This window comes from Myodes glareolus, chromosome 23 (genome assembly GCF_982192425.1).
Source record: "Myodes glareolus chromosome 23, mMyoGla1.1, whole genome shotgun sequence".
Lineage (NCBI taxonomy): Eukaryota > Metazoa > Chordata > Mammalia > Rodentia > Cricetidae > Myodes > Myodes glareolus.
In genome coordinates this window covers 46,515,774-46,530,716 of record NC_142048.1, presented here as the reverse complement: position 1 = coordinate 46,530,716, position 14,943 = coordinate 46,515,774, and the positions used below count along the sequence as shown (strand labels likewise).

The 14,943-nt window shown below is 43.3% G+C and overlaps 1 protein-coding gene across 5 annotated transcripts in view; it reads left to right on the top strand.

Moving 5' to 3' along the window:
• The first annotated feature begins 3,144 nt into the window (after positions 1-3,144).
• The window catches only part of Nsd3 (nuclear receptor binding SET domain protein 3), a 106,853-nt gene continuing 95,054 nt past the window's right edge, over positions 3,145-14,943 (top strand). For 3 of the 5 annotated variants that reach the window (XM_048456436.3, XM_048456435.3, XM_048456433.3), the window contains exon 1: positions 3,826-4,259. The gene's annotated coding sequence lies outside the window, so the exon portion shown is untranslated. Of the gene's footprint in view, positions 3,512-3,825; positions 4,260-14,943 lie in introns of those variants that run through there. The other 2 variants (XM_048456434.3, XM_048456437.3) reach the window with 2 other exon arrangements.

Genomic DNA, 14,943 nt, shown 5'->3' with positions numbered 1-14,943 from the left:
GGCGGATCTCTGTGAGTTCGAGGTCAGCATGATCTACAAAGTGAGTTCCAAGGCAGCCAGGGCTACACAGCAGGATCCTGTTTCAAAAGAACCAAAAAAGGGAAAAGAAAAAAAGAAATGCAGGCCGCTTTTAATCCACAAAAGTATATTTCAACTGAACCGAATGGACTATTTAAAATAAGCAAACGTTTCAGTTTGGCCACTAGGGGTCCCTTTGTGCATGTCCGACAACTTTCCACCTAGGGGTTTAGTTTCACAGTTGATCTTCAAGAATTAAAATTTACTCCTTCCCTGCCTTCAGACAGGGTCTCACTGTGTAGCCCTGGCTGGCCTGGAATTTGCTATGTAAACCTGGCTATCCTCGAACTCACTGGGATCCTCCTGATCACCACACCAGGCTAAAGCTTTCTTTTCTCCCCCTGACAATTCTGATGGATTATAAGCTCTACAATAATAATTTTAATATTGATTTCATAAGTGAACCATTGCATTATCATAAACATGTACTCTTCCAGAAAAGATTAATAAAGGATGCAAAAACATTCCTGTCGTTTCATAGTGAGATATTTAATACTGGAAAAATTCTTATCCATGTATTATATTCACTTAAAAACAAGCACAACAAAATTTACTAAGTATTTGTAAGCCAGCTAAACTGTCCCATACCCAATATTTGAAACACCAAGTAGATTTTCTAGCATGGTCACAAGTCAGCAAGGAATCTAATTCTTAAAAATCAGGAGGGGGATAAGAACGCTTTTTATGAAGCCCATTTCTTTAAAGCAACTCTCTCCAGGCTTGCATATTTTATCAGGCTTAACATTTGGATTTTAGGATAAATGTAAATTTATCTATCTAAAAATTTTTTTTCAGAAGAGAAGCCTCCAAAAGTTTTTACTGCCATAACTCCAAGAAACCTATTCTGCTTCTGTCTTGATGACCTGTTTGCTCATTTGCTATGAAAAGAGTAAGCATGTTCTGAACCTCAGAATATGTTAGATGTTGAAAACATAAAGCATTATGTGTGCCTATTTCCCTCAAATAAATCTCTAAGGAGCATTTATGAGCTCCTTAGATGGGAATCCAAATGCCTGATTGAAAAGCAAGAGCATTATAGGAGGAGGGAAGGGGAAAGGACTGGGAGAGGATCAAGCCAGGTCCATATCACTTCCCTTGCTCACCTTTATTTTACACATTTGCCTATTCATAAATGCAGTTGTGGCTTCTTTAAGTTGTAGTAACACCGAAGGACAGGTTTAAAATAGTGAAAAGCCTGCCCTGGGACTCCTAGACTGTGATCCCAGCCACTGGGTAGGCTGAGGAAAGAGCTCCTGAGTCCAGTTGGAAGCGAGCCGGGGCCACATAGCAAGCCCCATCTCAAAATAAACGAGGAAGAATAAATAGAAAATGGTTACAGATTAGCTGGGACTGGTGGGTTGTGTTTATAATCCCAGTACTCTGGAGGCTGAGGCTGGAACATTGGCATGAGTTCAAGGCCATCTTTGGTTAACAAAACTTTACAGATTAACTGTAAAGTAGGCTAGGGAGGTGGTTCAGTAGAAATGCGGCTTACATGGTGAAAGCCTGGGATCAACTCCAACAAGCGTCCTCTGATGTTAACACATAAAAATTAATTTAAATGTTTTGGTTTTTTTCTAGACAGGTTTTCTCTGTATAACAGCTCTGGCTGTCTAAAATTTGCTTTGTAGACCAGGCTGGCCTGGAACTCAGAAATCCACCTGCCTCTGCTTCCCAAGTGCTGAGATTTAAGGCATGTGCCTCCATGCCAGGCATAATAATAATAATTAAATAATTAAAATAATGTAAAAAATTAATAGTAATGCCCCCAGCCCCAGTGCACTCGGGAAGCAGGCAGAACTATGAGTTTGAGGCTGTCCTGGCCTACATAGAGTTTGGGGATAGCCAGGGACCCTGTCTCAAAAATTTCAATAAATAAGTAAAATCAATTGGATTGTTTCAGTGTTACCCTTAGTATTAGCAGTCACGTTAACAAACATATACACATTTAGTGCCCATTAAAATCTCTGAACTGGTCCGGAGGTGGTGGTACACTGCTTTAATTCCAGCACTCTGGAGGCAGAGGCAGGAAGATCTCTGAGTTTGAGCCCAGCCTGGTCTACAGAGTGCGTTTTAGGAAAGCCAAGGCTGTTACACAGAGAAATCAGGCCTCAGAAAAGCAACAAAACCCCCAAGCTGAGTGGTGGTGGTGCACACCTTTAATCCCAGCACTTGAAAGGCAGAGACAGGTGGATCTCTGTGAGTTCGAGGCCATCCTGCTCTACAAGAGCTCGTTCCAGAACAGGTGCCAAAACTACAGAGAAGCCCTGTCTTGGAAAACACACACACAAAATCAAATCACTGAAATGTACAAATTTTGTAAAATTCTGAGGTGGTGGCCTGGAGAGATGGCTCAGCACTTGTTCTTGCAGAAGACTAGGGTTCGGTACCCAGCACTCACGTGGCTGCTCATAACCACCTATGACAACACCTTTTCCAGCAGATCTGACACCTCTTCTGACCTCCCCGGGTACCTGGCATGCACAAGACGCGGAGATATACACGTGAACCACGCACTCATAAATTCTTCAAAAAAAATTCCAAGATGGTATTTGGAAAGATAAATACATCAGAAATCTCCCGTCATGGTAGCAAATGTGTCTCTGGCGAGAGAGTATGACACTTGGTAGTGATAGGGTTCTGGACTTCTCGGAACAGAGAGCAAGGGCGTGTGTCGGTTTCCTCATCTGATCGCTACGACTGTTCCCGTTTGTAAGTTCACGTCTCTGGGTTGATCGTTCTAAGTAATCACCACCAGGCCCCAGGAAACTAACTACATCTGCACTCCCCTTCGAGACTGTTTATCCGACCCTGTCATTGTTTTATTCCTATTTCCTAGAACGGGGAGGGCTGGAGGTTTGCAGAGCACTGCCTCCTTCCTCTCTCTCGGGTGATCGCTCAGGGACAAATACCCTCACGTCACTCGGTGCCGAGGTCTAGCCCAGAGCAGCGCAGGGCCCGGGCACGTGACCCGCCCGCAGTCCTCGCGGTGGCCCGCGGCCCGGGATGCAGTCGCGCTGACGTCCTCCTGGTTACCCACAAGCCTCTGTGCCCTGGTGCGGGCAGGAAGAGGGCAGACGGGTCCAGCGCCTGCCCAGGAGGTCGGGGTGCCTTCTGAGCCGGACGCGAACGCTGCCCGGCACCCCTTAAGCCCCCCAGTGCTTGCAACCTGGCAGCCTTCCGTCTCTCAGCGGGGCAGCAGGGGAGACTGCCAGCCCTGGCTCAGGCTCTCCTCCTAAAGTGCAGCCCCCTGTCGGGACGCCGGGGGCCGGGGCGCTCTGCTGACAGCTGTCAGAGTGACAGCGACTCCCGAACCCGAGCACTCCCCGCTCTGCGTAACCGCGTCCGGCTCCTTAGGGTCTTCCTAACGTCTAGGAATTGTAGAGCAGGGCCACTCGCGTACCATATGGCGTCTAGTACGTGCTGCCGTTTAGTAAGTATTAGCCCCGCAGGCCCGACCTGGCCGCCCCTCCGCACCAGCCCTTCCTGTCCCTCTGCCTCATCGCCTGCGGTCTCGCGTCGGCTCCAGACTCTCGCGCGCCCCACCTCTCGGCGGCTGACGAGCCTCTTCCTCCTTCGCTCCCAGTGCCCGGGCTCAGGACTGCATTTCCCGGCAGGCGTCGCGGCCTGTGGCCAATGAGAGACCTAGGATTTGGCGGCGGCGCCGCCGAACGGGGCGGGGGGGCTTTGTGCGCGGAGGCGGCGGCGGCGGCGGCGGCGACGGCGGCGGCGGCGGGAGCTGGCGGCGAGGAGATCCGGACGGAGGCCGAGGCCGGGGCTCTGTGCCGGGCGCCTAGGAGAGGTGTGCAGCTTTCGATTGAAGCCCCGGGACCCCGCTGCCCTTCGGGGCCGCCAGCCTCCTGCTCCTCTCCGGCACCAGCAGCTACTCGGCGACCCCCGTCCGGCCGCCTCCCTTTCGCTCCGCGTCGCCCGCAGCCTTCCGTCTGCCCGCAAACGAGCCCGGCCGGCCGGGCCGTGGCCCTCCTCAGTGCCGGCCGCCATGGCAAGGGTGCTCGGCGCGGGGGAAATCTAGTCCGAGGATTTCATGCGGCCTAGCTCGGTTCCGTCTCCTGCGCCCGCGGTCCCGGCAGCTGCCGGCAACCCAGCCCCACTTCGGGCCTCCGTGTCTCTCCTGTGATCGTACTGACACGGCAGGGGGGTTAGAATGGAACAAACTGAAGGTAAAGTGCTTGTGTGTGCCTGCGTGTGTGTGCGTGTGCGCGCGCGTGTGTGCGTGTGTGTGTGTGTGTGTGTGTGTGTGTGTGTGTGTGTTGCGCGTCAGGGCTGAGGAGGCTCCCTGGGGTGGGGGCGACCTAAGACCCAGACACCGGTACGGAGTGAGACCCTGGAAGGGGAGGTGCCGCGGGGTGGCCTGGAAGGGTTCGAGGAAGGAAGAGCAGATGGTAAGGTGGGTGTGGAAGGAATCGGGAGGTGGGGCAGGTAGACTTGGGATATGATGTAGTGGTGCTGAGCTGGGAATTGGGAGTAGAGGTGGGATGGGGGCGGGGATAAGGATGGAAACGGGGGAGGGGGAGGGAAAGAAGAGTTAGATTTGGACATTAGAGACCTCGGTAGACTGCAAATTAGGGAGGTCTGAAATGGAATGTGGAAACTAGAAGACTTGGGGGAAAGGGATGGGATTGATGGAGAACGAGGCATCGCCTGGGAATCAAGGGAGAAACTAGTGAATCAAAGTGGAGGAAAAGATAAGATTAGGAAATAGGGATGAAAAATGATTGTGTCAGGATGCACTAGGAGGATAGGAAATAGACGCAGGAAACTGAAAGACATACGACTGGGCTAGGGAAGGACACTAGCTGAGTGTTGGAAGGGATGAGAATTATCGACCAGGCAACACGGAGTGTGAGGAAAAGAAGGATGGAGATTATTGAAGTGTTAGAAAGGAAAGCCTTTTGTTCCTATATTTGTGTGTATTCTGTCTTGTATTTCAAGGCTAGAGAAATAGAGAAGCTAGTGGTTATGGGGTTGTGATTGTTGTGAAATGAGGGCGGTGTGGGTGTTACTGTTCTGAGCGAAGAGGAGATGTGTTTGTGTTATGGTAGGGAGACAGGGAGAGACATGGCCATAATTTGATGGTTTTGGTGAGGGAGTGAAGACTATTCAGATTTAAAGGGGGCAGGGGCAGCCATGTTTGCTACCAGGCACTGCAGTGTAAATAAATTCCTTTTCCTCTCCGACGTCTGCGTGAATCTGGAGCCGACCAGTTCACATTGTTACACCCCCCTCCCTTCTATTCATGAACTTCTCTTAGCTCTTGGGTCATTTACGATTGCTCATAACCACCAAAGAAGGTAGTGATGTTTTCCATCTTGTGTGTTTTGCTGTTTCTCCCATTCTTTCCCTTCTTCCTTCTGGTTGCAGAAGAAGCATACCGGTAAATTGCAGTGTAAAATTTAACCCTTTTTTACAAATTTAAAATTACGGTTTTTTAACTGATTGAAGAAATCGTTACTATCCTATTTCAAATATGATTGTGAAAAGTCTTAAATATTGATTTGTTTCAGACACCTTAGAAGCAAGTCAACATTTTTTTTTTCAATTCTTTAAGTAAACAAGGAAATTGAATTGGTTATTTTACTTGGGGCGCTCTTCAGAAGGGGCGGGGAAGATCAGCCTGTATCTGCTTGCCTAATTTTGAGTATTGGAAAATTAGAAATGTTCCTGGTGATAGGTAATAATGCATGTTGTTATGAATAATGCTTTTTTTTTTCAAATCAGCTTTCTATCACTTCTTCCCTTTGCTTTCGTATAGCTAGCTCAATACAGTCTCCAAATACCAGTTCAGCAGAGCACTGTGATCTGTGAAGTGGCTTATAATCCTTAGATCCTTATTGAGTTGCCAGCGTTTAGGGAATGGGTGGTTAGGAAGTTCTGTCACTCTCAGGAAAGCTATGGTGAATCTTTAATGTATGATTCTGAATAGTTACTAAGGGTCTGAATCTTGACAAAGTAGATCAATTAGTATTGGGCGAAATGTCTTTTCTCTTCATACTGAAAAGAATTCAATATGTGCCCTACTTAAAAAATAATCGTAATTGTGGTAAATCCAAACTTCAGCCCATGACTGAGTAGTGAAACTGTTTTCTAATATCAGCAAGCCCTGTTACCTATGTAATGGGCTCAGCCTATTTGTACTGCGGGCTGATGCAACAAATCTTAATAGTAATGTTCTCTCGGTTTTTATGGAGTCTGGTGGGACATTTAAATGTAGTATTGTTGAAGTGGTGCTTTCTGAGATTAGACTTGGCATAAATGTTGGGTTTATAGTGGGGTATTTTGATTTGACAATATATGGTCTGAATTTTTTTTTTTAATTCTGGAGACAAATTCTGTTCAAAAAGGCCATTCAGCATGTTCTTGAAATTTATTTTGATACAGGTATTTTGTTTGTATTTCTTTCTTGGTTTTCATTTTATTTGTAATTAAGTAAACTTATGTGCATGAATTCTTAATGCCACCATTTTTAGGAAAACGAGCTATTGTGTATCACAGTAGAAAACATCTCTTTGGAAACGTGAATGAGCCGTCTTAGAGTGCTCTGTTCTGGGTTCCTTGGACAAGTATCCATTCAGTGAAGAAGTCTATCGTAGTTATTAAACACCTGGGATGTAAATCTGTGCTGATTACTAAATTTTTTTAAATTTTTTTTTTTTATGTATGAGTGTTTTTACCTGTATGTGTGTCTGTGCTCGTGGAGGCCAGAAGAGGGTATCAGGTGCTTTGGAATTGGAATTATGGATGGTTGTGAGCTTCCATGTGGGTGCTGGGAATTGAGCCTGGGTCCTCTGGAAGAAGAGCTACTGCTTTTAACCACTGAGCCATCTCTTTGACCCTGATATATCTTTTTATTTGTGTAGTGAGACACTCTCTCTCATATATTCCAGGCTGGCCTCAAACTTTCAATATAACTGAGGCTGACCTTGAACTTCTGACCTTCCACCTCCTGAGAAGGCTGATGTATGGAGGCGCGCTAGCATGCCTCATTTATCCCAGGGTGCTAGGGGTCCTACCTCGGGCTCTAATGTTTGCTAAACAGGCACTTCACCAGCTAAACTACATCTCTCTTCCCTTTTTTCTGAGTGGCAAATTAACAAATGGTTTTATAATGGTTACATTAAAGGAATTTTGAATGAAGGAAGCTAATTGCCCACAAAACTGGTTATTTTGGCCTAACTGTCCAAAGTAACTCTAAAGACAATAGTTTCTGGAATTTTAAAATCATCATAATAAACAGTAATAGCTATAGTAATAGTTGTCCTCTTGCAGTGTGCTATGCTTAGTGTCCTGCGCGTATGCTTTCCCGTTATCGTCCCTGTGGTTTTCTGAGACTCTACTTCTAACTGCTTTTTGCAAATGGAGAAACAGGTTAGATAACCACATTACAAGTATTATTAAATATTTAAATAACCAAGCTGGTATTTGAGTACAGGTCTTTTGAATTATAGAACCCAGGCAGCAAACTGTTTCTGCTTGTTTCTTCTTTAAAGTCATAAGAATAACAGATGCTTGTTATTTAAGATATTTCAAAAGAATAGTGCTCCCATTGTCACTGTAACTACTTGGAAGTGTCTTGAGTGTCCTAGACAGTTTCAGTGGATTTCCTTACATATATATATATATATATATATATATATATATATATATATATATGTATATGTATATATATATTGGGCTCACACTCTTAATTCTAGAACCCAGGCCTCTGAACTACACCTTGGCCTTTTGTTTCTTTTCTTTTTGGGACTTCTCCTGGAACTTGCTCTGTAGGCCAGACTGGCCTTGAACTCACAGAGATCCGCCTGTCTCTGCCTCCCGAGTGCTGGGATGAAAGGTGGCCTTTTCTTATTTTATTGTGCGTTGCCCAGACTAGCCTCAAACTTGATATCCTCTTGAGTCAGTCTTCTGTATCTGACATCATGTGCACCACTGCTCTGACTGCCGTTTTGCTTTACTCAGCAGGCATATGGACCTACAGCTTTGAGTCAGGTGTCACTGCGTAACTCTGGCTGTCCTGGAACTCCCTATGTAGACAGAGATCCACCTGCCTTTGCCTCTGCCTCCCGAGTGCTGGGATTAAATGCATCCCCCATTAGGTCCAGCTAAATTTACCATTCTTTTGATATTATAAGAATATAGTTGATTGTGACTACATTTGTAGCAATCTGTTTTAATGAAAGATAAATGGTACAACCTAGTTTATTTTGCGTGAGAAAAACTTGAGGCCTATGGAAGTTAAGTTCAAGGCTTTGGTGACAAACCGGTGACTCCAGACCACAGTATTTCCTTACTATGAAAAGTCTTTGAGCTGTTCTGTAAGCTCCAGGTGAGAGGGAATGAGCTGAGGTCAGCCAGCACTAGTGTAATGAATTCCAGGGAGTTGCAGTGAGGCAAGGGTTCATGCTTGTGTTTTTTTCACACTTTGACAGGCAGCATATGGACAAAATGTTTTTATGTGTAAATGAATTATATCCAGGCTATTTTGAAGTTTGTGTTTTGTTCAGTGCAATAGGTTTTGGCAGAATTTTCCTTGTTGTAATGAAATTGTCAATGAAATAGTTAGCAATGACGGGGGAAAATTAGAAGCCTAGTCTTGGCCTTAAAGTAAAATTGAGACACTGATTAAGTTTTCTTTGTTTTTGTTTTTAATGAGCTGGAAATTCCTAATTAAAGGCAATAGTTTTAAAAGCATATCAGGCTGGACATGGTGATGCATGCCCTTTAATACTAGCGCTTGGGAGGCAGAGGCAGGTGTGAACTCTGTGAGTTCGAGGCCAGCCGGGGCTACAGAGAGAAACCCTGTGTTGAAACACATACATACACAACACACAAGAGAAGAAGAGTTATTAAATATGAGGTCAAGAGAAACATTTAAGATATCAGCATTCAGGAGGATCTCAAATTGAGACCAATCTGGTCTAAACAGTGAGAGTTTATCTCAAAAAAAAAAAATAACACACACACAAAGAGTTATAACATTCTCACTGTTTATTTATAAAAAGGAATAAATGATAAACAGCATGGATGACTCTTGAGTTAATTCTCTTAAGTAAAGCTAGACCAAAAAAGAAAACATATTCTATGATTCCAAACAAAAGTCATATGCACACTACTCTGACAAGCAGATCAATCCCAAGAAATTAAAATTCTTAAAGCTTTAAAAAGATTTAGAAGTTGGTATTCATAAAAATCTGTTTTTCATTGCAATGCTGTTTTTAGTTTTACTTTAGAGAAAAAACAGTATTATTTCTTTTGAAGAAGCAACTCAAATGATTTTTTTGATTAATAAACAAAATATCTGACACTTGATTTTTTAAATAATTAATGAGCTTTATTTCTTTAGACTAGTCTTTTCATAAATACTAATAAGATGGAACCTATGGGTGAGTTAGCTCAGCAGGTAAAGGCACTTGCCACCACACCTGGCAACCTGAGTTAGATCACTGGGACCGTAATGGTGGACAAAGAGAACTAACTCCTGAAAATCACCCTGACCTACACAGACACTCACACAAATTAGTTTAATCTTAAAAAATTATAAAGAGTAACTTACCAACTAGATGTGCTAGAGTGACCTACTTAAAGTTGACCTTATCTGACTGTGTGTGTGAGCGCAGGTGTGTGTCCTTTCACTCTGAGTTCCAGGGACCAAACTCAGGAGGTCAGGCTGTCCAGGCATGACTCTGACCCCTGAACAGCCTGGGCAGTTCTTCCTACCTTGGACTTTGTGAAAGCTTACATTCTCCGGGTGGTGGTGGTGCAGGCCTTTAATCCCAGCTCTTGGGAGGCAAAGGCATCTTTGTGAGTTCAAGGCCAGCCCGGTCTACAAAGTAAGTTCCAGGGAAGCCAGGGCTGTTAGACAGAGAAACCCTCTTGGGGGAAAAACAAAGCTTACAAGTTCATTTTCATTTTTACTAGTAATCTTAGGAAATACGTAGTAAGTTCTTTAAAACACTACTGTAGCATGTATAACACCTATATAGCGTGACATGAAAAAGTAAAAGATGTATTTTGAATTTTGTGAATTAAAAAGCACTGTTTTTACTGAATGAATGTGTGTTGTTACTCCTGTAGTACATCTGCCATTAACACGATTTCGAATCTGAAAAGGCTCCCTGAAAGAGGATTCTTAGCTTGTTTAAAAATTATAGGTATGGCTTATTTTGTTTGTTTTGTTTTAAGATGGGGTCTCCAGTAGTTCAGACTGGCTGGCCTCCACTGAACTCCCTATGTAACTGGGAGGCCTTGAACAAGTGATCCTTTGGTCTCTACTTCCCAAGTGCTGAGCATGGGCATTCTCTTCTACTCTGAACCAGATTGTTTTTTTCTCTCTGAGACAGGCTGGCCTCAACCTGGAGGAGGCTAGCCTTGAACTCCTGTTTATACCACCTTCATCTTCCAAGTGCTGAGATTTATGAGCATGTATCAACAAGCTGGGGTAGATATGGACCTGATCCTAATTAAGTCTTATATGGAAGAGAAAGCAAATGGGAAAATGAAAAAGAATTATATACATTATAGTTTTCATTTAAACTATATAATAATGTTTTATGTGCCCTCTTGGGTTGTTTTATAAATACCCATGCAATAACTCCAGTTTTTTAAAAATGAACTTGAAAGCACAATATTTACTTAACTCAGGAATGGGAGAATTTGAACTTTCCTAGATGCCTCAGACCAAAAAGACTTTCATCTAATATAGAATAAATTTTTATATTTCAGTCCACTTCAAAATTATTATTTTTTCAAAATTTATTTATTTTTTAATGTGCATTGATGTTTTGCGTGCATCTGTGTCTATGTGAGGGTGTTGGGTCCCCTAGAACTGGAGTGATACAGTTGTGAGCTGCCATATGGTTGCTGGGACTTGAACCCCAGTCCTGTGTAAGAGTGACTGAGCCATCTCTCCTGTCCCCCCAAATTAGTTTTTAGTAAACCAAATTTTATTTATTCATTTCTTGCATTTAGGATGTTCTTTAACTTACTTGGCCTGATACTGTGCTTGCTCAGCTCTTCAAAGAAGATGACATTAGATTTACTTTTTCAAGATGCAGTTCTTAGAACTAGTGAACTTTTAATTTGAAGTCATAACAGCTTTTCAACATTGCAATATTTAGGACCTAAAAGACCAGCCCTTTTAACATGACGTCAGCACTGCCAGCCCTTTTATGTCCATAGAAACGGATTCAGATAAGTAGACCAATTGGCTGACTTTTACATTTATTTATTTATTTATTTACTTTGTTTTCACAACAGGATTTCTCTGTGTAGCCCTGGCAGTCCTGTATACCAGTTCTGGCCTTGAACTCAGAGATCCTCCTGCCTCAGCTTCCTGAGTGCCGCAATTAAAGGCGTAAGCTGCCACCACCCAGCTTTTTTTGATTGGTTGATTGATAGATTAATTGGTCATGGCAGGATTTCTTTGTGTATCCCTGTCTGTCCTGGAACTCTGTCTGCTCCCAAGTGAAGTGGTGCCAGAGTTCTAGATACTCTGAAGTCAAAAACAGGAGGATCACTTGACTACAGTAGTATGAGACCAGCTTGGGCATCTTAGGAAGAGCACATCTTACAAACAAATGAACAGACAAATGGAATGCTGGCAGGGCAGTGTACACTTTTAATTCCAGCACTTGGGCGGCAGAGGCAGACAGAGCTCTGTGAGTTGGAGGCCAGCAGTTTGGTCTACACAGTGAGCTCTGGCCAGCAAGGACTGTACAGTGAGAAGCCTAAGCAGGTGGCTCATTGGGTAAAGGTATTTCCCACCAAGTTGTCCTGTGACTTCTACATAAGTGCTGAGATACATACATGTTTCAGCCTCCAACACACACGTAAATAAATGTAATTAAATGAATAAAGGGAAACGTTTTGAATCAGGTTTGATTTATAACACCTTATTTTAAAAATGTACACGGGCTGGGCGGAGGTGGCATACTCTTTTAATCTCATCACTTGGGAGGCAGAGGCATGCGGATCTCTGTGAGTTCGAGGCCAACCTGGTCTACAAAGCCAGTTCCGGGACAGCAAAGACTATACAGAGAAACCCTGTCTCAGAGCTGAGTGGAGGGGGAAGTCCATGGACAGTGTGTTCTACCTATTTCACTGTAAAAGATTTGCTTTGATCTAACTGACCTTTATTCCATTAGTTGTTCTGCAGTTGTGTTTGCTTTAAGCCAGTTTAGCAGAACTGTGTGTGTTGGGGGTGTGGTCTGTGCACATGTGGCTGTGCACCTGTGTCTTGGGTGACCTTTTCTCCTACTCCTTACCATTTCCTCTGAAGCAGGGGCTCCCTGTACCTGGAACTTGTGTTCTATTTCTGCTAGGCTGTTAGCTAGCAAGCCTCCAACATCTTCCTGCATCTGCCCCCACAGTACTGGGGTTATAAGTGTGCATCTGTGAGATCATGCCTAGCTTATTATGTGGGTGCTGTGATCTAAACTCAGATCCTCATGGCTATGCAGCACATGCTCTCAACCACAGAGCCACCTCTCCAACTTCCTCCTCTCCTAAATTGGGTGGGCAGTGGAGGTGAAGGACCAAAGTTGAAATCTGAGTTTCTACCACCATTTCACCTTACCACTGAGGATTAATGTTCTTGTCATTGAATAGAGATGACTACTTCTTAAAGTTGTAGGGCTTCAAATTGGAAGTGCTAAAGTACCTAGACTATGGTAGGCATGCAACTGATAATACGTACTTCTTAAAAACAGAAATAAAGTATTGGGCCGGGCAGTCGTTGCGCACGCCTTTAATCCCAGCACTCGGAGGCAGAGGCAGGTGGATCTCTGTGAGTTCAAGACCAGCCTGGTTTACAAGAGCTAGTTTCAGGACAGGCTCCAAAACTACAGAGAAACCCTGTGTTGGAAAAAAAAAAAAGATAAAAAGAAAGAAAAAAAAGAAAGTACTGGAGGCTGAGGGTATGACTCAGTAGTAGAGTATTTTTCTATGTGTAAAGAGGCCTTGGGTTTGATTTTCAGCATTAAAAAGGAAAGGAAAGAAGGAAGAAAGAAAATGCTGCTTACAGATGAGGCTGTCTTTAGTCACATGTTTAGTGAATAAAGAGTTGAACTCACTTGGTTGCCTTAGAAGAGGTTAAAATATGTTGGAGCAGCATCTCTGCATAGGTTGTGTGGGTGGTGGGTGTGCTCAGCAAGAGAATTCGTGTTGGTACAAGTATGAGCAAGAAGTTAACTTTCCAGTCCAAGTTTACTTCCACTATTGTTATTGTAACATGATGCATCTATAAGTGAACTAATGTTTAGTTTTCTAATGAAACAAGTAAGTGATGTGAAATTTGAATATAGTTGAACCTAAAATCCTGAAGTGATAAAACTGGTAAAACAAAACAAAACAAGAAAAAACATCTTTATAGGAAATTAAAAACTTATTAGTTTTATATATTGCTTTTTTATATATAGTACTTTAAAATGTATTATTTTTGTCATAATTTTTTGTTTGTTTTTGTTTTTTCAAGACAGGGTTTCTCTGGGTAACACCCCTGACTGACTGGGACTCACTCTGTAAACCAGGCTGACCTGCCCTTGAGTGTTGGGATTAAAGGTGTTCGCCACCACCATCTGGCTTCATAATTGTTTTTTTGACTTGAGGATAGTAGAGAATCTAAGGCACAAGAAAGTAAATATGAACATTGAGAAAATCTAAGAACCGACTGTGGTGACATGACTTTAAGACTGGTATTAATAGTACATGCTTTTACTCAGTAGACATTCTGCTTGTCCCTGGGTTACCTGAAACTTTATTCTAGCATGTAGTATGATTGCTTAAATGTTCATGTATGTGATCTCTCTTCTGTTCTTTCTTTTTTCTTTTTTTGAGACAGGGTGTCTCCCTATAGACCATGCTGGCTTTGAGTTCATAGAGATTCACCTGCCTCTGCCTCTGAGTTCTGAGTGCTGGGATTAAAGATATGTGCCACCATGCCAGGCCAATTTCTTTCTTGCATCACATTTGCCCATTTCTTTACAGATCACGACTAACTTGATTTCCGTGAGTGTGTGAGAACATTTCCCTGAGGTTGTTTAAAGGACAGTGTTTTACTAGATCAGTGCTGTGCAGTCAGTGCTGAGCAGTAGAATTTTGAGATGGTGGGAAGAACTGAATTTCCTTTTGAGATACAGTTTCCAGCCCAAACAGCCCCAAACTTGCTATGTCTGACCTTGAACTTCTGACTACAGGCACATACCACCACCACCACGGGCAGCAGCTAGGGATTGGACCTTGCCCCCCAAACTAGATTTTTAGAAATTAAAAAAAAAATTATGTGTATTGTGTCTGTGTGAATATATATGTGTATAAAGACACCTGAATCAGTCAGAAGAGGGCATTTGGAGCTAGAGTTACAGGCAGTTTTGAGTTACCTGACATGGGTATTGGAATCTGAACTCTGCTCTTCAACAGGGCAATGAGCTCCTTATTTATTTATTTATCATTTATTCATTCATTCATTTATTCATTTATTTTTGGTTTTTTGAAACAGGGTTTCTCTGTGGCTTTGGAGCCTGTCCTGGAACTAGCTCTTGTAGACCAGGCTGGCCTCGAACTCATAGAGATCCGCCTGCCTCTGTCTCCCGAGCGCTGGGATTAAAGGAATACGCCACCACTGCCTGGTCAACAGGGCAATGAGCTCTTAAACACTGAGCCATCTCTTAGGATTTGATTTTTAAATGTCTTTGTACCCTGAGGATCTTTGCTATAAATGTCTTACCCCCAGAATGTTTACTATTTTTGAATTTAATAAACCCTGTCACAGAAAATAGCTTATTAATAGTAATTGTTTGAAACCCAGAATGTAGGCTGGTGAGAGGTCTCAGTGGATAAAGGTGTTTACTG